This window comes from Equus quagga, chromosome 1, assembly GCF_021613505.1.
Source record: "Equus quagga isolate Etosha38 chromosome 1, UCLA_HA_Equagga_1.0, whole genome shotgun sequence".
In the NCBI taxonomy this organism is placed as follows: Eukaryota; Metazoa; Chordata; class Mammalia; order Perissodactyla; family Equidae; genus Equus; species Equus quagga.
The window spans coordinates 35402277-35426081 of record NC_060267.1 but is presented as its reverse complement, the minus strand read 5'-3'; the positions used below and the strand labels follow the sequence as shown (position 1 = coordinate 35426081).

Here is a 23805-nt window from a genome sequence, read left to right as displayed (position 1 = left end):
AAACAAAGGCTTGTACTTTAAAAGTAAAACTTGGAGGATGTTGATTTTGCACCCAATCATACAGCGTATTATTGAAAATGTACTCTTATCAGCACATGAAACCATCTGGGCCCCAGTTATACTTATAAAAAGGAAACCTGGGCTGCTTATAAAGCCCATCAAACTCTTACAAAAGAATGTGTACACATACCCTATGGTATGAGAGTCTTTTAATGATTAAAGAAACTGTTATTTACTCAGCCGATTACGTGCTAATGGCCAAGAAAAGGCTTTTCTGTTTAAATGCATTGTGATTCTGTACAGCCATGCTTCTCAAACTGGAGTGTCAGTCATACTCCTGAGGATGTTTGGGGGTGTGATGGAGTAAAAGAAGATCATGGGTAAAAAAGGCTATAACTTGCAGGTATGTCAGACTTAGAAAACGAAATGAAATAATTTGATTATAATGCAAACGTTCTCTTATTCTAGCATGAACACAGCTATATTGTGGGGCAGAATGCAAAATTCACAGATATTTTACCATAAATCCTAAAAGTTCACAGAACTTTCATTTTCCAAGGCTTCAGGTGACCAAATCTTCAGGGCCTACCTCTGATTACACAAACTCCTAAGACTCAGCTCAAGTTCGAAGTACCTGAACCCTCTCCAGGGACTCCAGCCCACCCAGAGCTTTTTCTTGGCTGGTTTTCTGCCCTACAGCCACCCCAAAAGCACTTTCTTGCTCTACAGTTTCATGTTTCAGTCGGATCCTCCAAACTATTAAAAATCTCATTGAGAACAGAGTCATGGTCTTTACAACCCTTTACTTGTTATTGATTATATGAATTATTACTGGAAGTAGTTTTAACAATAAGACTATGAATATTGATACCCCAAATGAAAAAGTACAAAATTAATACTGATGATTCTAAAAGACCAATGATACGATTATTCCACTTAACCATTCGTCCCTAGGATCTAAAAGTACCTTAAAATGTTAAATATTTTCATCCCCATTATTTCTCTTGAAATATTTAAATTCTGACACTGCACATGGATAAACCATGCAGTTTATCCCTACTTCACTGAAGGCCTTAATAAAATTGTCTTGAAGGAGGACGTATAACCCTTGGGCACTACTGGCTTCCTTGGGGCTTGTTCACATTAACTGCACACTTGTTCTGTCACTCTTTAAGTACAGCTGCTCCTTCCGTTCTACTATTGCACGCTTAGTGTAAACAGGGCAGCCCAGGAAGGTGTTCTTTTCATTTGTTCCATAAATCACTCACACTGCCCTGTCTCGGTGTTTGATGGTCTGGTCCAAACACACTTACACTTCATCAACTTTAGGTTTCAACTGACATGTCATCCCATTATGAATATATTTCTGCTTTCCTTCAAAGTCAAACTCCCAATCTTCCAGATTCAGGCCCCTCTATCGAAATGTGGGAGAATGAACATCATTGATGCATTTAGGGAAATTTTCCCAGAATCTTTCCACATTACTGATAATCTGAGACAAATGTCAGATGAGAAATGAGTAAGAAAAGTCACATGAGAACTTTCCAAATTACTGTGCCATTTTGAGCCTTGAATAGTAGAGAACAATTATCCAAAGCAGGATAAAATTTCCAGACGTATTTGAAACAGAAAAAATATATATGGTACAGAATATAGAATAAATGTATTATTCTAATAAAGGGGATATAGATCTTTTTCAAGATTATTAATACTTTAAATAATGGCTTCTCCATCAAAGAAAATCAATGTATGTGGGGATATTTAACAATAAAACTCACATTTGAATTTTAGCAACTTTTGCTTTTCGGAATATACTTAAGAAAATGTATTTAAATTATGACAGCTGCCATTTTGATAAACCTTTAAATTCTGTATTTTACCAACTCCAGGATGTGACTACAATATTAAACTCTTCGTCATGAATTGACACTGCTAAGTTCAGCTCTAGACAGTTTTCTGCAAAGTTAGCAATACTAATTGCTTAACCTAGGACCTCCAGAATCTCTGAAATCACTGTCGTGAGGATTGATGAACTGACCTGGCCCCAGAAAAGTTCTAGAGATGCTATGAAGCACTTTCAAGTATCAAATGAACGCCGTGTTTTAAGTAGTGGTTCACTGCTATTTGACCAAGGTAGACAGAGACAAAGGGAAATCCTTTCAGATTGCATTTGCTTCCAAAATATATAGTTAATGAATAAAAATGAAACCTACCAGTTAACACACCATTTCTCAACATTTTTTTAAATTGTGCGGTAAGAGTCACTTGAATCACGACATTAATAAGCGTGCCAATTACTACTTTTGAAACAAAATGGATACATTCTAGAGTTTGTGATCTCCTAAGGTACAAACAGCCCTTGGAAATGAAGCTGAAATGTAATAATGATAACACAGTCCCCAAAGCCTTCCATGTCTACTGGTCCTTCTATGATCAGCCCCTTGTGCCTCTCTCCAAACTTATCACCTGCCACTATGTTGCTGTTACACTGACTTCCTTTTCATTCAAACGTATCTAGCTCTTTCTCAACCCAGGGATTTCCATTTGTGGATCCTTCTGCTTGGAAAGCTGTCTCCCTGGCTTTGGGCAGAGCTGGCTCCATAGCGTTGTGCACGCCTTCGCTGAATAATTTACCCAATGAAGTTCTCCCCTCTCCTCAGGTGCTCTGTGTCATATAATTTTCCAAATTTCCTTTTTTTAAATGTTTAATGTGGTAAAATACATATAACATAAACTTTACTATCTTAACCATTTTTAAGTGTACAGTAGTGTCAAAACATTCACACTGTTGTGCAACCAACCTCCAGAACTCTTTTCATCTTGCAAAACTGAAACTCTATACTCGTTGAACAACAAGTCCCTTCCCCCCTCACCTCTGCCCCTGGCAACCACCATTTCACTTTCTGTCTCTATAATTTTGGCTACTCTAGGTACCTTATATAAGTGGACTCATACAGGATTGGTCTTTTTGTGACTGGCTTCTTTCATCAGCATAATGGCCTCAGAGTTCATCCACATTGTAGCATATGTCAAAATTCCTTCCTTTTAAAAGATGAGTAATAATATATAATGACTCATTTGTTAATCCATTCATTCACTGATGGACACTTGGGTTGCTTCCACCTTTGGCTATCGTGAATAATGCTGTTATGAACATGGGTATATAAATATCTCTATGAGACTCTACCTTCAATTCTTTTAGATATATACACAAAAGTGGAATTTCTGGATCACACGGTAAATCATATGTTTAATTTTTTGAGAAACTGCCACACCGTTTTCCAAAGTGGCTAAACCATTTCACATTTCTACCAACGACGCACAAGGGTTCTGATTTCTCCACATCCTCGTGGACACTTGTTATTTCCTGCTTGTTTGGGGGTTTTTTGATAGTAGGTGTCCTAATGGATGTGAGGTGGTCCCATATTTCCTTTGCAGCATGTGTCTACCCTTGTTCATTTATTCATCTTTTTTTTCTTACTGAGACAGTTTTTGAGATAGAATTGCCAAAGGAGATTCAGAGACCAATCTAAAAGATAGGATAGAATCTTTCTGAAATGGTTTTGGTACAGTCTGGAATGAAAATAGAGAACAGAATCAATTAAAATTAAATATCCTATTCAATGAGTACTGCCTAAGAATGCCAAAGCTCAAAAGGCTCTTGATTATTCTTTCTGCAGAAACTTTAGAACTTACTAGAGCACAGCCAAGACTGGGATCTGCTCTCTTTCACTCACTTGCTCAGATGACCTTTGGTCAACTATTTAACCTTAGTTTCCTCATGTGAAAATGGAGATAAAAAAATTCACTTATGGGAGGAGAGTGTATGTTTGTGTGAGTATTAAATGACCATAGAAAGATACACAAAGCATTCAATAAACGGTTGATATTGTTTTTAATTATACAACTGATTATCCCCTACATTGTTATGTTACAAGATTCTTGCACACAGTTATGAAATTTAAATATCATCTACCTACCGTCTTTAACAGTGTATGGACTACATGAAAATTAAAAACTATAGAAACTTGCTCATTAGTCATGATTTCCTGCTTTATCACCTGCACCTTTATCCCTGTCTTCTTCACCATTGTATCATACCCCAGGCCTAACAAAAGATTTGACACATAATAGACACACAACAAAAATATTTAATAGCCCTGGCAGTAACTCTAAATATGTTAGGATTCTAGTCAGGATTCTACAACTTACTCCTTCCGAGCAGGGTTCTGTGGGTATATTCCAGCCAGTCCTAGAAACAGAGTTAAGAAACTGAGACGAATTTTGAAATCTTTATGTGTAAGAAGCAGTCCCAGATCATTAGCAGTGTGTAGAGAGGCACTGAATTAGAGTGGCCTTTAGGTAACTAGGTTGAAAGAACTGCTTAATTCCTTTCCACTATACTTAAAGTATCATTTTTATTGTTATTAAAAATTGCTAATGTCAACTGAATGAACATGTTACCCAGTTCTTAGCAGCCTAAACTGCTAAGGTAAGAAATTATAATGATTAGTTATTAGAGTGAAAACCATTACATGAATGCAACGGGGAGTCACAGAGCAACAACTAGATAATTTCTGTCTAACTATTGGGTAATTAATGCAGTAAGAAAATAACATGTACATATTGGGAATGAAGAATTATAGATTATTTGCACTTATTTTCTTTCTGTGGCAATTAAATTAACTATCTTTGATTTCTCACCTGTTACCATGGTTATTTTCGGTGATCCAGGTCATTAATGTCTAGAATATTATAGTTACATTAAAATTACAGCTCTTTCAACTTTGCAAAAAAGATTCTGAAGGTACTGTGAAAGAGAAAGCTGTTGGCTTAAGGGAAAAGGGGTGCCTGTTGAATGAAACTGTTTAATTACCTTAAAGCTAAGGGGTCCCACACTTTGTTCCTTCCTGATTTCCTCCAGTAGCATCACCCAGATTTTGTTCGCTGAGGACCACAATGAATGGGCAGGTGTTTTTGTGACAGTAAATTCTAACTATGCTATTAACTTCCTACTTACATTGTTCATGCTTCTTCTCCATAATGAGAATAACAAGTTCTCTTTACCTCACTATTGAAAATTCTGGAAAAATAATATATATTAATTATATAACGAGAAACAAATATTGAAACAAAATCAACCCTCAATTCTCTAAAAAAAACTTGAATAACAAACTGAGCTCCTGTGGGGCCATGACAACTGGGTCCAACAAGTTCATGACATGAATCACTGCCATGAGCTTTCTCTCTAGAACAAATGTCACACTTATTCACGGCTCAGTGCTGACTAGATGTGAGAGTAAGGCTATAAAAATTAAGGCTCTACCTTCCTAATTCTGGTTTTTCTAGCTAACTTCTCTTTTCAAAAGTTATTTTACTCAGACACTTATTGGTTTATTTATCCATCTAGTCAGGTATTAACTTGTCTGGGCCTTGATGTTATGTTCCTCAAGGCTTTATCCTCTGTCTTCTTCTCTTCTTACTACATACCTTCTTCCTAAAGCATTCATCTACTCTCCAGTGTCTCCCTAACATTTGTGGACCCAGGACAAGAGGAAAAATGGGGGCACCCTTTGTCTGTGGCCAGCTCTTCTCAAACAGCTGCCCCTTGGCCACCTTCGGGCCTAGGATCGCACACCCCTGTGGTGGATTATGACCTCTGAAGGACAGACTATGGAAGAAACAGCCTGCACAGGCCTCGTTGACAGGCGTGAGGTCCTTGGACAGAGAATTGGACAGGTATGAGATTCCTGGAGCATGTCTAGAACAGGGCCTAGGGATCTGTCACCCACCCAGTGGTGAGGGGTACAGCACAGGAGGGTGAAGGGAGAGGGCCCTCTAATGCAGAAGGTGCATGGCAGGGGCTCCCATTTCCCAGATCCTAACAGTTTATGGGGAATATGATATCCTTGAAAAGCAGACAACAATAAATACCCTGCCTTAACTAAACTCCGTATCTCAAATCTTCTCCCTCTCCAAAAGCCGTCCTTACCAATAACCTGTGTCAATGTGCTATATCAAGACAGGAATCTGGCACTCTGATTCACCAGGTCAGACCTGGGATTTGTGTACCCTCTATGGAGCAACCTCTTTACTCAAACAAATGGGGTAGTTCAGAAAACGGAGTCTTCATTTCCTCTAAAGAAATTTTGGGGGGTCTCTTCTCTATCCATATTTCTTGCATTGAGTTATGCAAAATTTTAGACTTCATCTCAAGACTGCATCAACAAGCCTAGAGCTTTTACATTCCTCTTTAACCTCAGAGGAGCACAGAAAAGGGCTGAAGTCAGATATTCAGATGTTGCTGGAACAGAGAATGAGAAATGAGGGCAGGTTCAGAGATTACCACTCCTTGCTGTGGAAAGGAGCATTACAAGAAAAATGATAATACTTTGCATATATCAATAGGGCTGGAAAAGAATATACACGGGAATGAGGGAGGTGTTCCTGAGTAAGCGAGCACTTTTCTTCCATTGATTCATTTATTTTTTACTCAACAAATAATTCTTAAGAAACTACCAGATATCACACACTGTTTAGGGAATTAGGGAATCAGTGGTGAAAGAAATAGTCAAGGCCCCTACTCTTCCCAAGCTTATAGTTTTATAGATTAGATTAAAATTAACCAAATCATTGTGCTAATATAAAATGATGAACTGTGAAAAATACTCTGGAGGAAAATGTATGGTATTCTATATGAGCGCATAACAGGTAGACTCAATCACATCTGGGGCATAAGGCTCTCCTGAGGAAATGTCATTTCAGCTTATCTGAAAAGAATGAGTTGGAGGTGAAGAGCTTTCTAGACAGAAGGAAAATAAAACCCAATGGCCCTAAGATGGGAAGGGAGTACACCATATGTGAGAAACTAAAGGATGGCCAGTGTGCTGAAAGTGCAGAAAGTCAAGGGGAGAAGAATAGAACAGATCGTGCAGGGCCTCACAGGCCACCATACAAATTTGGTCTTTATCCTAAGCACAATGGAAAGCCATTGATAGGTTTGCACAGGGGAAGACCTACGATCAGATTTACATTTTTTAATCTCTTTGCAGTGCTGAGCATCTACTAGAACACAGGGTGGCAAGAATAGTATAGAAAGACTCTCAATTAGGAGGTCATTGCAGGATCCAGGGAAGAGGGCATGCTGGCCCAGGACGGACAGCGGTGGAGATAAAAAAGAAGTTGACAGATGAACAATATTTTAGGGAGTAAAATCAACCTAGGATACCAAAGATAAATGAGAGGGAGGGTGACTCTTGGTTTCTGGCTTACACAAAAAGATGCATGGTGGTGCCATTTGTTAAGATATGAGTATTGATGAAGAATCAAGTTTGGGTGGGTGGAGAAGAGCTCAGTTTTGCATCTGAAGGTCTAAAGGACAGACTGGTAAATTTTAATTTTCATGATAAAATTTTCATGACTGATATCATGAAAAGAGAGGTCTAATCAAGAACTCTTAAATCAAACTGAAAGCGAGAGAAGAGATTCTTTGACTTTTTGTTATTGTGTCCTTCCTTCTATTAACTCAAATTAAGAATAAAAACTAATCAGAAACCACGTGTGTATTTTAACTCAGTTCTTAAGTTTGAAACTTTTAAAAATCTCAATATAATGAAGTCACAAGATTTTAGAGCTGGAAAAGATCATACAAATCGTATAGAGTTGAAAATATGTGCTCCCCCAAAGCTTGTGGTTTGTGCTAAGGTTACTCAGTGAGTGAATGATAATGTTAGAAATCAGCCCGAATTCTACTGATAACCAGAGCAGTACTCCTTCCATGACAAGGACGGCGTGGTTCCTAGCCTGGCTGATAGCCCACATCACCTGGGGGCTGGGGGAGAGGGCACGGATCTCATACACACACATGCTGTGCCCCCAATCCTGAAATTCTCTTTCAAGCAATCTGGAGCGGGTTCTGAGGGCCTATATTTTTAAAATGGCTTCCAGGTGATTTGATGATTGCCCAGATTCAGAACCCACTGTATTTAAGATCTCATCCTACCCTTCCTTAGACCATTTTATGATTTTTAATTGGCATTTAAAAAACAATTTTTTTTCCTAATTAAATGCTTTCGGTTTACAAGGCAACTCTAAGTGTTCATTATGAAAAGTGTTCCTCACTGGAGTGAATTCAAAGATGTAAAATTCAGTTTGACATAGATGTGACTGATTAGAGGCTTTTCCATTTCGGTGGAAAAATAACTAATTTCCAGTACAAAAATGATTCATTATAAATGCTCCCATTTCATGAAATAAAATCCCCTGGCTGTGCTAAGATTTTTCTAGAAATTTAAGATAGTGTTGTACTCCTCAGAATAATGTCTAATTTAGGCATTTCACTTTAAGCATTTTTTTAAATGAAACATGCAATAGGTCAAAATCCAGCCCAATTCTTTGCAGACTCTAAAACACTCCAAAGGATAAAAAGGGAATATTTTGCACATTAGATTGAACATTTTTGTATAAACAGCATTAATACCACATTTTGCAAACAATACAAACGAGAGTGAACTTGGAAAACTGAGCAAAACTGGATACTACCAATATAATAGAAAATAATCCCTGAAGTATTGATAATCAGTCTAGACTGCAATGAAAGGAATCGCAGAGATCAAAGTTAAGTGAAGCAATTATGAAGGACATGAACGAAGGCACGAAAGGGGGCCTGTAGGTAGAAAACCAGCACATCTGGCTTTAGTAGAGAGATGAATAAAGGGAGTTATTTTTGTCTGACTGACCATTATGCCACAGAAACATGCAAATGCTTTCCTGGTTTCTTTCTTTACGGATTCCATAGCACCTTTGTTTCTCTCTGTTCCTCCCCCTCCCTCTCTCTCTCTTTCTCTCTTGGTGGCCATTAACTATACTGACAGTTTGACAGGCTGAAATAAGGAAATAAAACACTTAAACATTGTTTCCTGATGTATGCATTCATCTCTTCTGCCAAACACAGATATTGAGGAGATACTTCACTCCTCCTGTCAGCTCACTAAATTACACCCCAGCTCACAGGCAACACCGAGCTCAGGTCTCTCAATCTCAGTGCAGCTCAGATCCTTCCAGAAGAATCTGCAAGGGCTTCACTCATTTTGCCAAAATCCCTTCTTTATCATTTTTAATACTGAATCTTCTTAAGCTGTGGGTTGGATTTCTGTATGAGAGCTGATTATTTTCCTACTTTTTAAAAGCTGTCAGAATTCAGTTTTATTTTTTTAGAGTTTCTGAGTGCTCTGACTTAAGCAATGGCAAATGCATGCTAACTAAAGCACTGGTTAAACCACCGTCTTTCTCATAACCAGTGAAGAGTTTTGACTTTTTAAAGGTAGACATTAACCAGCCTAAACCTCGAGTCTCTTGACGTATCCAGTGATAGACAGAAAAAAGGTTGGTCATGACACCTCAAAATGTACCAGAACACAAATAATAGATGCTTCTTCCTTCATTATTTGCATGTGGCAACTATAGTCTGAGTTCTGTATAGCAAACTTTGGAAGTCTTACAAATAATTAATTTCTTCCAGAGGAGATTGCTGCGGATTAAATTTTGAGAGAATAGCAGGTGGCAGGGAGAGGGAAAAGGAGGGATAATGATTTATAGTTGGTTATCTTCCTCTAACCACCACTAATATGAAGGAGAAATTTCAAAGTGAAATATTTAAGAATTTAAAACAAAAAAGCTAACGGAACTAAACCTCTTAGGACTTTTTCTTTGCTTCATTCCCTGAACAGCCTTTACTTAGTGCCTACTACATGCAGTGCATAAGTGTATGCTCTCTGAAAGATGCTAAGGAGAATCCCACCTGTATCCTGCCTGGCTCCTAAGGAAGCTGCAGTCTAGAAGAGATGCCACAATCATAAGGAACAGGAGCACAAAGTGGAAATTATTCCCAAATGGAAATACAGTTAAAATGCTATGGAAATTCAAAGGAGGAAGGAATATCCTTACCCCACTATCCACCACTGAAAATTCACAACTCAGTTTGGGTAAAAGACCAAAAATTTTCTCCATTTATAAGACTTACACATTTCCTTGTAATTACCTGTTTTATGTTATGTACTTTCTCTATTGGGTGGTAAAATCTGTGAGGCCCTGTGCCTTATCTACTTTGTTGATGACTATCTTTTCAAGAAACAGTGGGTGGCATGTAATATGCACCCAGTACATATTTGTTGAATGGATGAGTGAGTTATCTCATGATAATAAATAGTAACTGAACCTGAATCACCAGAGGATGGTTTTCCGAGTTTCCTATTCATGTAATTCCCTATCTCATTGAAGATCACCAATGAAACCAACGGGAGATTTGTGTAAAACTGCTGGACACTCCAATGGCCAGAGATACTATAGTTAATTAACCCAATTGCCAAAACACAGCCATGACCAAATTACCATTTAATATTGAGGGTCCCCTTTTTACCCATAAGGAACCTCTTTGGCAATCTGATAATCACTAGAGATTACATGATTAATCACAAAGGTGACACACAGGAAAACTCTCTGCAGAGTTTCTCCTCTTTTGCTTCCCATCTTTCCCAACGAATAATACTTTCTAAGCTGCCAAAAAAAAATGTCCTCTCACCATCCTCCAAGAATGGTAATGTAGCTAACGCTAATATAAATTATCGATAGAAGTGAAAGGTTACTACAGGAAAGATTTTAATGGTTCAACCAGATGAGATTAAATTTCTTTACAATAAACTAGTATCCAAATCAGTTTGCTTTGTCAAATGTCATCTGAAATAATTTTAGCTACTATTTATTAAGCATTTATTTACAGGCTCTTGGCATGGTGTCTACATGAATGTTTCTTCACTAAAGTTTCATGATTACCTAATAAAAGAGAAATCTGTATTCCTCTGTCACAGTTAAAGAAACAGAGGCAAAGAAAGATTGTCCTGCAAGTTGAGGAGCCCACGTCCACCGCGGTCTGAAACCCCAAACCATTTCCATTCCAACTATTCTGCACTCAGCAACCATTATAGAATGCAGTGCTTATGTTTACTTTGACCTAAAATTCTCAAACATTTCACAAGGAAATTCTTTTTAGTAGTGGTCATAAATTTAAACGAAGCTCTTTCAAGTCATGTAACATGCAAGATAGAAACTTCGTTACCTGACTTGAAAAATATATCTATTATAACATAACATTTGCTATCTCATGAAAAAAGTCTTAAACAAGCTATCTGATTCAAAATACCGCTTTGATTCTGGGATGGAGGATTATGCATGAGGCTAGGGCTGGATGAAGCCCTGAGAGTTGGATCTTGCTGGGGTTTGGTGGGTAAGTTAAGATGCAAGGAGCAGGAGAGTTTTGACTAATTTCTCCTACATGCCTCTCATTCTCACTTTCTGCCATTGTTTTCTTAAATATCTTGGCAACACATTACCTTTTAAAAGTTGAAAAGGGCACTTTTGGAGAAAACTGCTCTTCTTGTTTCCCCTTCGTCATACATTTGGGGTCAGATATGAATAATTCTGACCCCTAAAACTGCACTCTTTCTACTACAACATATTGCCTTCTGATAGTTTCTTCTGGATTTAAGAAGCCAAGAGAAATCCTCCTTTTGCCATGCTCCCAGATCCTTCTCTAAATTTAATTAATGTATATTTTATCAAGCGATAGGAAGAAGGCTACCATTTTTTTCCTCAGCCTCTAAGACACCAAAATGATTCTCTGCATATCCTACCCTTGACCAAAAAAGACATCTGAATAGCACTGAAACAAAAAGTATCTCCTTTCACCACACTTACATCTTTCCCCAATTCTATTTTTAAAATAGAATTTTCACTCATAATAACACTAGATCTTTACCTTAGAATATGGAAAAATGAAAGTAATAGGGAGAAAAATGGAAAGAGCTAGTAGAATTGTATAGAGTCAAGAAAAGGAAAGAAGGAAGAAAAGAATAGGAGAGAAGGAGGAAGAATGGGAGATGTTGAAAAACATAAGGGAAGCAGACAGGATCTTTTTGTTTTGTCCACGCCCTTGGGTAAAGTTAGAGGCTTGCTTTAAGACAGAATTGCCTCTCTCAGTACTCAGTGATGTTTTATTTCTATATAACTTCCCTCTCAAATAGGTTAATTACAGAGGCAATTAGTCTAGCTACACACAGGATGTCACTATTCCCTTATATAAACAGAAATAGTATGTATGTTTCAGGCAGAGAGAAATATCTCTATTAACCAAGTATCAAAATGCCTTAGAATTCTGTGCTGTGAGATGCTATTTTGCCCAGTTTGGGCTAAATTTCATTGTTTTCATCATCCTTATTCACTGAATAGTCTTTATTTTTTATTTATTATTATTATGGAAGTTCTCTATGTGAAGTAGGATGGTCTGCTCAAATCAGAATAAAAAATCCAGAAAGAAGAGGGATGGAGGCACAGGGTAAGTACCCAGGAATAAGTAAGGCCTTATTAGCAAGGCAAATAGATGGGGAAAAGGGAGCTGGAACTGAAACAGTTAATTCTATCTTAGTTTAAACAAATGTTCTGATGTACGCAGCCTCCTAGGTTTTATGTGCCACTACTTTATTTTACATATTCAGAGTTGGGAAATTAGTGACTCCTGTAGTTCTGAGAAACAAAGGGTTCATCGCACAAGAGGTTTTTAGAGCGAGCTTTTCTAAGAATTGGATATTTGCAGCTGTAGCTCTGGACAGCACGATCCAGTCTTGGTGATTCACACGGTAGTTGCAGGAAAAGTTGATAAATCACTAATAATGGCATCCATTTTAGCCTGAAACTCCTAACTACTGATTATTGCTTGTATATTTATCAAAACCAAAAGGATAAAGTGCTCCTCAAAAGAATAAATTGCTGTATCTGCTCCTAAATACATATTCATAGAGGGCACTCTGTCCTTCTTGATGGGGCTAGCCAGGATGACAAAACTGCAAGACACTGATGACACACTAACGTCTACGGTTCATTAGCTCGCATATTTACTGTGGTAACAGTGAAAGCGAGGCCTTGGGGTCAGATCCTCATAGTAACCAATGCCTTCCTTTCTCTTCCATGGCCAAAGACTATTTTACCAGTTTTAACTGGCTGTCTCAAACAAGGTTTGCCATTGGTCACAGTAGAGTCAGAGAGAGACACGGTGACCACCAGTACAAGAACAAGAACTCGAATTCTATTTCCTACTAAATGATGGCCCTACTGCTTTCTTTTCACATATGAAGCACTGCCTATTACTTACAAATCAGCCAAGTAGTGTGTGTGCTTCAGCCCCGGGGTCACTCTGCCTGGGTTTGAGTCCTAGCTCCACCTCTTACTAGCTGTTGAGTCACAGTGACTTACTCAGTTTCTCTCTCTCTCTCAATTCCCTCAGCTGAAAAATGGGTATAATAATAGTAGCTGCTTCATGAGGTACTTAGGAAGCTTAAATTAGACAAGAATAATACCTGGTCCAAAGAAAGTCTTCAGTAAACGATAGTTACTATAAGTATTCTGTAGTGAATGAAAAGTGATGGGGCTTTTTCTGATTTTACGTGTGTGTGTGTGTGTGTGTGTGTATTTAAATCAGGAGGTCATGCATTTAAATTTAATCTCCTGTAAGAAAAAGCAGAATTTTAAACGGTGGTTCAAATTCTCCAGGCTAAGTGAACTGAGGTTTGTGAAGCCCGCTATCAACGCTAGAATCCTCCCACAGTCTAGTCTGGTACAGCAGTCTCTCTGGAATTTCAATCCAGGCTTACCTGAGCGTATAGCAGCAGCAACGGAGAAACAGGCTTGCTCCTTCTACAAAGAATCCAAAGCCACTGCTGATGAGACAGGGATGGGCAGGGAATGGAGTGATCTCCCTGCCAGAAGACGAACAGTACCACTGAGAACTTCTTAAATAACTTTTTTGTAAAAGATCATTGGCTTTCTTGCTTCTCGTTGACCTTTTTGCCCTATTTCCTCCAGGGAGCTTGCTAGTGGGTGGGTAAGTCAGCTTTACAGCTAAGGCAGCTAGGCAAATAAGTTGTTTTGACTATAGTACCTACAAATATAGAGATATGTGCATACATATATTCTTTCCCAAGCATGCACCAGGAAAGCTCCAGAAAGCATATGACAGAAGCATAAAGGAGCACATTAGGACGCTTCCTTCAATGGAACAGCCAAATAAACAATGTTTGCTATTACAGGTCTCACACACACACACAGTGGTTTCAGTCTCATAATTTTTCACTTGGGGATTGCCTGATGAGATCGAGTCCTTTTATGCAGGTCAGGAACCTCTAGGTTTTAAAATGACTGATCTTGTATTTTCAGCCACTGATAACAGCTGGTTTGGACCGACTTCATGGGTAACCAGATCAATTGTGTAGACATTAATACTTAAGAGGCCATGGGGGAAGGAAATCAACTGAAACAGCCTATGAAATGGACTATAAAATCACTATCAGAATAGACACGATAAACACAATAGAATTCTTCACAGCTCAGTTCTTCTTTACACAAATTGCAGAGAACAATTCAAATCAGCCCTGATGCTAGGACTGTGTGAGCAGGTAAGGAGTCAACAACAGGTGTAGCAAAAGATTGCTATTAATCTGGCTGGTCAGTTACATGGGTTTCACTCCTTCCCCTTTAACTCAATATTTTAGATGAGTTTGGTATTTAACAATTACTTGGATCTAAAATGACCAATTATTCAGAGATTTTTTTTCATATTTGTTATGATCTCAGAAAGAAAATCACAGGAGGTTATCATGGTAAAAAAAATGAGGGCTCTTAGGATAACAGCATTATATAATAAAATGTCCTGATCTACCAATAGAATCAAGTGATTTGCAAAACTTCTGTTCTTCTAACACTTCATTCACAGAAATGCAAAAAAAAAAAAAAAGAAGAAGAATTACATATTATTATTTCTGTGACACTCTGAAAATAATATATATTTATTGATATGGAATATATATATACACACATAATTACAGAGCTGTTAGTCTATTTTTACCTTTCTCTTTATTTAATATTATTTAAATAATGAAAATGTACCTGTGAAGAGGTATCTAACTAAATTTTGCCAAATTGGTTTTACCAGTGCTTTTCTCTTGTTCGCTCTGCTTTTTCCCCTTTTCTCTCACTTGACTCTTGACCTTATTGGGCAAAAAATAATAATAATTTAGATTCATCTTCTTGCTGCATACAGTTTCAGTTTCGCCTCTCGCTCTTCCTTCTTTCTGCCATCACCCCTACCCCTGGAAGAAAGCCAGCAGCCGCACTGGCGAGTTGCCAGGGTGTCCTGTTCTTGTGCAATTTGAGTGCCTCTGTGTATATCTTCACTGGGCTTACCGAAGTCACCATTTACAATATTGAGTAGAAAGAGCAGGTTGGAATAGTCAGCATTTATAAGTCAACTGGTTACACGATACAAAAATATATAGCCAACTTCAGAATTTATAGCAATAACATTTATGTATCGTGTTACTCCTAGAACTATCCAATTTATAAAGTGCCTATTGTGTATACATAAGGAATAATCATAAATCATTTACATTAAACAGTGTCAAGTAGCAAAACACAACTTTCTCCCTAAATTCTGCACAGTGAGATTAATGAGGTTTTTGAAAGGAAGCACACTAAAAAAAAAATCAACTCTGATTCATCCTAGGTGGATAACATATCCATATAAAGGAGCAGGTGTCTGTAGCATGATTTAGAATACCTATGGAACATCTCTGGAAAATATTAACTTTCTCTGAAGTAGACAACTGTCCACAAAAGGAGCTGGGAATGTGGCAAAAAACCAAGTCTGTCACCAACCTCAGGCTTCCTTTTATTTTCTTCTCAGTAAAGAGTGGATTTACAACAAATAAACAGAGAAAACTTGCGGCCCTATTTGACTAGTTGTCTGACATGTTTTCATCTACAAGCACTTTTAGAAAACCTGGGCAAGATTATGTAGATTACCTGCTTTGTCTCTTTGACTCCTAGTTGGAGAAGAATCGCACTCAGTGACCACAGTTACCAAGAGCCCTAAAGTGGAACTCAAGTGTGTCTGTGGATTTTCTCTCCTGTTTACTTTGCGGTCCGTCCCCTATTCAGAAAGGCAGCTGTCTTTAAAAGTCTATGCTTTGAGGTCTTGGACTAAACTCATTTCTTCTCCCTAAAAAGCCCCTAATAATAATAGGGAAGGTTTCGACAGTTCACATCTGTAAAAGCACTTAATCTTATCTGAAGCTCACAGCTACACAGCTGAATTGCAGATCATATGAGAAAAATACAGCTTGGATTTTTCTTCCAATATTTTGGTCCTCTATCTTCTGTCTTTAGAAAGGATTACAGAAGTGATATGTTCTTCCTGCCTTAACTCACAGCCTTAAAAATATTCATTGATTTCTTTTAGCCAAAATGTAAGAATCACATTTTTCTTATATATAAAAACAGGTTTGTTCTTTAAAAAACTCACATCGCCTTCAAATTCTATGACTACTATTATTATGTAGAGTAGCAATTCCCTATCTTGGTAAAAACTAAAATTGAACCTGAAAAACGGAAAGAAATGTATAGCAAGAAAATCTGTAAACCAGTATTCACTGAAGAACTATATGCTGCTTCCTAGTCACAGATAATTGACACTGTGTAAAGACAGGTTGGAATCTAGAAATCAAAACAAAAGCCATACACACACACAGTGATAACAGATCCATGAACTTCTCAATTGAAGCGAGAACTTGTGGTAAATGGAGGTTTGGAGGAGAAGCTTTTTTTTTCTTGATGAGGAAGATTGGCCCTGAGCTAACATCTGTTGCCAATCTTCCTCTTTTTGCTTGAGGAAGGTTCACCCTGAGCTAACATCCATGCCAATCTTCCTCTGTTTTTTGTATGTGGGATGCTGCCACAGCATGGCTTGATGAGCAGTGTGTAGGTCCACACCTGGTATCCAGACCTGTGAACCCTTGGCCACTGAAGCAGAGGCTGCGAACTTCAGCACTACACCAGTGGGCCGACTCCTGGGGAGAAGTTTTTTTAAAAAATAACGTGTTAATCTAGAAAGTCATTTATACAATGGCTTTTGTAGAAATATTCTGAAAGCTGGGTATCCTCCAAAATAGCTGTATTTCAGTGGTATTAATTGGTAGGGAAAAAATATGATGGACTTCTTTACAACAGAGAGTATTAAACTTAAGAAGCAGTGACAACTTACTTTAGTCATAAATAGAAGACTTTGGTTAAAAAGCTTACCCATTCATGAGGAACAGTGTGAATTTCAGAAGGCTTTTGTTTGTGTGAAGAAAGACAAGGTGACACAGTGAATCTCTCAATTTAACATGTTTATTCTCTAAAAATATCTGGTAACCACGAAATTCTTTCCCATTTTTGAGTGGCATTTTGATTCACTTAAGAAGAAAAACTCTTGTACTCAGTGAAGGAACTTAAAATTCCAGGCTAACTCCTTCATCTTGTCAATAAACTGAGACATCTATGTAAAAATAAAGTGTAATTATGACTGCTATCTCGGCGATTGCTACTTAAGTCTTCACATTGTTAAAAGGTTTTCCTCCCAAAATTAATGAAAAATACACAATTGCTATGCAGAAATTTATAAAGTATCCATATTTTCTTATGATTGACCTATGTTTTCCACCAACTCTCTCTAGATTTCTCAATTAAAAATAATTTTTAAGAAAATAACTGACTTCACTAACATGTTCCAAAATAAAATATGGTTAAAAAGAAAAAGAAACTCAGCAAATCAACAGGCAGTTTAGGCCAATTCTCAAAAAAGATTTCCTTTTCCAAGACATGATTAGTACCTTATTTTTTTTTCTTTTGGTGAGGAAGATCAGCCCTGAGCTAACATCTGTTGCCAATCTTCCTCTTTTTGCTTGAGGAAGATTCACCCTGAGCTAACATCCATGCCAATCTTCCTCTATTTTGTATGTGGGATGCCGCCACAGCATGGCTTGATGAGCGGTGTGTAGATCTGTGCCCAGGATCCAAACCTGCAAACCTGAGACCGCCGAAGCAGAGCATGCAATTTCAACCACCTCAGTACTGGCTGGTCCCAATTAATACTTCTTTAAGTGAACTGACTACATTGAAGGGATTTAGAATATATATAAACACGGGCTCCCATAGCAATAAAAGTTGTAGAACACCAACAATGAAAAATGACTTCTTTTTTTCCTAATGGAAGTTTTCTAATGTTGTCAGTATAAACCTCTCATCCTGAATAAAAGATTCTGCCTCTTTTCCTTACACAAAATAATAGTTAAAGAAACATCTTCAGGATGAACCACTCATTTCCACTTTAGCTAACAAGAAAATATAACTTCTTTTTCATTCTTATTTTGATATTATCATTTAAACAACTAGTTAAGGATGATAACTCATTTTGTTTTTTATTCAGGAAATAACCCCAGTAGCAACTCATTTCCCTAGATGACATGGTAATCAATGTTGCTTTTCGTTTGTTCTAGAAGGCATTGATTCGATTTCACTTTTAGAGTTTCTTAACCCAGAATCCATGGATTGCTGGGAAATCTACAGGTTTCTGGAATTATATGCCAAATTTCATGTGGATGTACCTATTTTGATTTTTCTGGCAGCAAACCATTCTTTTTTGCTACATAGCATCCATGCACCCTCCTTATGTTAACAGTGCCCCGTTTGCCTCTGGGATACAATCCTAATGCCTAGTCTATGAAAAATGACGAAGTTGGCTCTATCTCCTGCTCCAAGAGAGGTCATACACAGGATTAGTGTATGATCTAATCAAAACGAATTAGCACAAAGATACTTTTTATAGGCTTCTGGGAAACAGACTCTCTTTTTCCTGTTTGATCTGAAGCCTGAGAGGATGTTATAGTTGAAACAATGCTACTGCCACCATCTTGCTTCCAAATGAAGCCAAACACTGAAGCTGTATTAGTGGAAGCTGAGAGATGGACAGAAATTGAGTCCCGCTTCCATTATTTTAATCCAGAAGTTAGTTCTGTGCCCAGACTTTCCATATTTCAATAAATAAGTAACACACATATACAGGCACACACATTGCACATTCATACCACACTCCACAACATTTGCATAGCTGCCTCCTACTTCCTCAGCTTAACTGCTACTGACTTTCTCTGACCTTTTCTATCTAATATAAATCTCGCTCTCTTTATTTCTGTCCATCCTACCTGTCTTTAATCTCATCATGTATGGTCAAAATCATATGCCATATGCTATTTCTTAATTTGGTACACAGAAATTTGGTCAGATTCAGTCCTTTTCAGGCAAAGTTTACACAGTGCAGGATTATTTTTACAGTTGAGGGGGAGGAGGAGAAAGTGAGGGAAGGATGAAAGGAGAGACAGAGGGAAGACGACAGACTTTAAAAACTGAAGATCCAGGGGCCGGCCCATGGCCGAGTGGTTAAGAGCTGTGTGCGCTCCACTTCCGCAGCCCAGGTTCACGGGTTAAGATCCGGGTATGGACCTGCTCCACTCATCAGCCCTGCTGTGGAGGCATCCCACATACAAAGAAGAGGAAGATTGGCACAGACGTTAGCTCAAGGCTAATCTTTCTCAACCAAGAAAAAAAAAGAGGAAGACTGGCAACAGATGTTAGCTCAGGGCGAATCTTCCTCAACAAAAAAACAAAAAAATGAAGATTCAAATAGAGAGCTATGTAGTAAACTTCATCAACGGTGGAACCAATTGAGGTTTTGATTAGACACATACAAGAAAACATGTTTTAGTTAAGCAAATATCTTTAGCATAGATAGGAAGAAAGGATTTTTATGCATTTTAATCTCCTTTCCAACCAAAGTTAGCTGACATAATTATGGGGCCCCTACAAGTAACTGCTGGGGCTTAGAATCACTTGTCATTTCCTTTGAACTGGCTCTATAAATGCCAAGACTGAGTATTTTAGATTAAATGAATAGATTAATAAACATCTTTGGAATATCCATCATCAAGGTTGATTTATGTTCTATTGTCGGCAGTAATTCAAGAAAATGCCATGCTATTCAAAAAATATTGCATGTCGTTCTCACCACTTTGCCAATGTTATGACACCATGTAAGTATGACGATATCTATATTCTTTTGCCATACTAACTATACACAAAAGCCGATAGATACAAAACCACTTTAAGTTTACACGGGCATCAGCACTAGAACCACTCATATTTATAACTCTGATGAATGGCCTTTCATTTGTAAATTTATGGCATATCCATAATTTCTTTAGGGAACCAAGAGGTTCATTCAAAAAATTGCCACAACATTTATCTATGCAAAGATGATGGATATGGTTTATGAAATTAAATGCTTTTAAAAATTAAAATCATATTGCCAAGGCAAAGGACATCCTCTTTCTTGGTTTGCTCACATTTTAAAATGATCACAACTATACCCTCAGCAGTTATAATGTTTAATCTAGATAGCATGTTAATACACTTATTAAATAGGTCCAAATATATTGCTATTAGGGCTGTTTACCATCAGTATAAACTACTGGACATCAAGTTCATTTAAATTTATTATTTTATTCTCTAATTCTATTCTATATCATGCTATAAAATATATAAAGTATCATTAGAATGTAATACTTCGTATTTATATTTACTGCATTTATATTTAATTCTTCAGGGATACTCCCAGCATGGTTTATTGTAAGCACAGACTATTATAAACAATAACCTAAATAAAATTACTTAAATAAAATACATATTTGCCAAAAATTAACATTAACTAAACAAGGAGTCCTATTTTATCTCAATATAGACTTTGCTCACTTGGAGAAATCAATGAAGTAGGAGAGGATGAAAGGTAACAATGATCACTAAAGTAACCAATAAAAAGTAGAGTAGTCAATGTTGTAAGTGTGAAGAAGAAACATACATTGTTGCTATGTGTGACGTGTTAGCAATCCTATTCTCCCTTCATTTGTCATCATTTACTATTGTAAGTAGGAAATATACACAAATCTCAGTGCTTTGGTTTTTTTCTGGAGTTGTTTAACTTTTTAAAAACATCTATCCTAGGGGCCAGCCTAGTGGCACAGTGGTTAAGTTCATGCACTCCGCTTCAGTGGCCTGGGGTACACAGGTTCAGGTCCCAGGTGCAGACCTACACACTGCTCATCAAGCCATGCTTTAGCAGCATCCCACACAACAAAAATAGAGGAAGACTGGCATGGATGTTAGCTCAGGGTGAATCTTCCTCAAGCAAAAAGAGGAAGATTGGCAACAGCTGTTAGCTCAGGGCCAATCTTCCTCAAACACACACACAAAAACTCTCCTAATACAGAATCTATAATAGGTTGAACCTGAGTTTAATTATTTGATTTGGGCATATGAACAACAATCTCCAAATCAGCAATTTTCTTTAGCATTAGCTAATCTAGTCAAAAAAAAAAATTGTTCCAAATGCTTGCAACATTAATATACAAAATATTTCTTATGTATTTAGCTTTCTCTATTTTGCTTAAAACAAACAATCTTAAAAATAATAAACACTTTACATACCCCAATGGATCGCTAGCTCCTCGTGGGCAGGAACATATTTATCATCATCTTTGGGTCACCAGTGGCCAGCACAGCACCTGAGATATAATGCACACCCCATAAATGTGTTTAAATTAATTAGATGATACAGCACCAACTAGAATCTATTTGGAAGGTACGAATTCAATGAAACAACCATTGTACATATCAACCATCAACCTGCTTCCTCTGTGCCCTACATTATTAAAGTAGCAGTGCACTTTTTTATACCTTTCAATGACAACTTTATTCTAAAAACTCAATTCTCAAGAATAATGGCCTCTAAATGCTTATGACATTATATATTCTTATTGTCTTTAGGTTTTGGTGGAGGCCGTGGAGTGACGTGTTCTCTAACATAATCTCGAAGCATCTGCAGTGAGATTGGGGGTCACTTGACAGGCGTCTCTCCCAGGAGTCTTCGTGGAGCATGCGACTACAAAGGCTCCCTGCCTCACTACCTTTTGACTCACTTACTACAATGTTGCTATACTATTATTTATAAAACATAAATCTTATCAAGTTGTACTCCTGCTCAAAATGACCAACTTTAACAGCCTTCAAGAAAAAGTCAGTCATTCGGTGATGCAATAAATATTTAAGTGTGTACAATATGCTAAGATCTACGCTAGGGAGACAAAGGTAACTATGATAGACAAGGGCCTGCTCTTCAATGAGATTTGCTCTTTCAAAAACATACTTCCCATCTTGTCCAACTACAGGACTATGATTTATCTTTATCTCCTAACTTGGTGTTCACTCCTCTGGGAATCACCTTTGATCCTCCCTGGCAAAATGAGGCACTCCTTCTCTGTGCTTCCATAAAATACCATACCCAATCATATAATAAAAGTTACCACAGTGGATGGGATTGCGCGTCTGCATCCTCCATAACTCAGGAAGTACGCGCACCTCAAATTCTTAGAGACACTAAGAGATTATGAATGGGTAGGTCCTTTGGGAGAAGCTGAACTTGGACCTAAACGCTGCTTTAGGATAGGATATGCAAATAATAAAGGGAGAGTATTCTAAGTTGAGAGTAGGAACTAGGCTGGAAGGTAAGGAATGAGAGCCCATGAAATAACCTGTGCTACTTCACATGTCTCAGGTATGTGTGATGATAACTCTTCTTTACCCTCATACCCTCTGTGTCGATCATGAGCTCCTGGAGGTCTGGCCCAGAGCAGACACCCCGGTTTACAAGGCGGGAGGTCAGCTACTATCTAGAACAAAGGGGCTCTTAATCAGCTTACTTAGCGAGGCAACCAATCTTGAATGACAGAATTTAAGCAGTTTAAAGATTTCCAAAACATTTCCAGGTGAAAAAGCAAAATGTGGATCCTAAACAGATGGAGCCTGTGTGGGAACTCTCATGTACCCAGGGAGGAAGCGAGAGAAGTCTAGGGCGAGGAGAGAGGCAGAAGTCAGAGGCAGGGGCCAGGCTTTCCCCATATCTTGGTATTTAACCTGTAAGGAGGAGGGGCTGGAGAACGTCAGCTGGATAAAGGAATCTAAGGGCCTGTGGGTTGACAGTTCACTTTCCTGGACATTACTTGTTAGGGAGGGGATGGGAGAGGTCGCAGACCTCTCAGGGAATCCTTGTTGTAAGTCTTGTGTTCATCTAACCTAGTGAGGGAGAAATAAAAAAAACACTGGTGATAGGGCCAGCCCATTGGCGTAGTGGTTAAGTTCGTGTGCTCTGCTTTGGCAGCCCAGGGTTCACAGGTTTGGACCCTGAGTACAGACCTATGCACTTCTCAACAAGCCATGCTGTGGCAGCATCCCTCATACAAAGTGGAGGAAGATTGGCACAGACGTTAGCTCAGGGCCAATCTTCCTCACCACAAAACAAAACAAAACAAACACTGGTGAGGGAAGGTGCCAGATAGATTGAGCCAAAATTGGTTATTCCTCACAGGTTGTATGCATGTGCAAGGAACCTGAAAATTTCTGTGCTCTGTTCCATCCTCTCCCTCCCCAACACACAGACACACACACAGACAAACACACACACACACACACACACACACACAGGCAAGCACAACACAGAGAAAGACTGGGAAAGCCCTGGGATAGTGAAACGAAGAGGGACCTCAACTTCAAGGGCATGGTAGGTCAGTAGCAGCTGTCCTGGCTCAAAATCCAGGGGTGCCAATTACATCAGCAAGAACAGAGGCCCCCACCAGTAGAGACACTATCAGAAGGCGGAAGCAGGAAGGATACAGAGGACAACCCCGAGGCCAGCATGCACAAATGTGATACTCCACATTCCCCTCCAACCCAGCCACAATGATACAAAAACTCCTCAAAGATAGTTTCTTTAGTGGG

The 23805-nt window shown here is 38.2% G+C and overlaps 1 protein-coding gene across 5 annotated transcripts in view; it reads right to left on the bottom strand.

Moving 5' to 3' along the window:
* The window catches only part of SOX5 (SRY-box transcription factor 5), a 952037-nt gene that overhangs the window by 763474 nt on the left and 164758 nt on the right, over nt 1-23805 (bottom strand). For 4 of the 5 annotated variants that reach the window (XM_046641348.1, XM_046641339.1, XM_046641310.1 and 1 more), the window contains one exon: nt 21460-21536. The gene's annotated coding sequence lies outside the window, so the exon portion shown is untranslated. Of the gene's footprint in view, nt 1-13700; nt 13806-21459; nt 21537-23805 lie in introns of all 5 variants that reach the window. The other variant, XM_046641321.1, reaches the window with a different exon arrangement.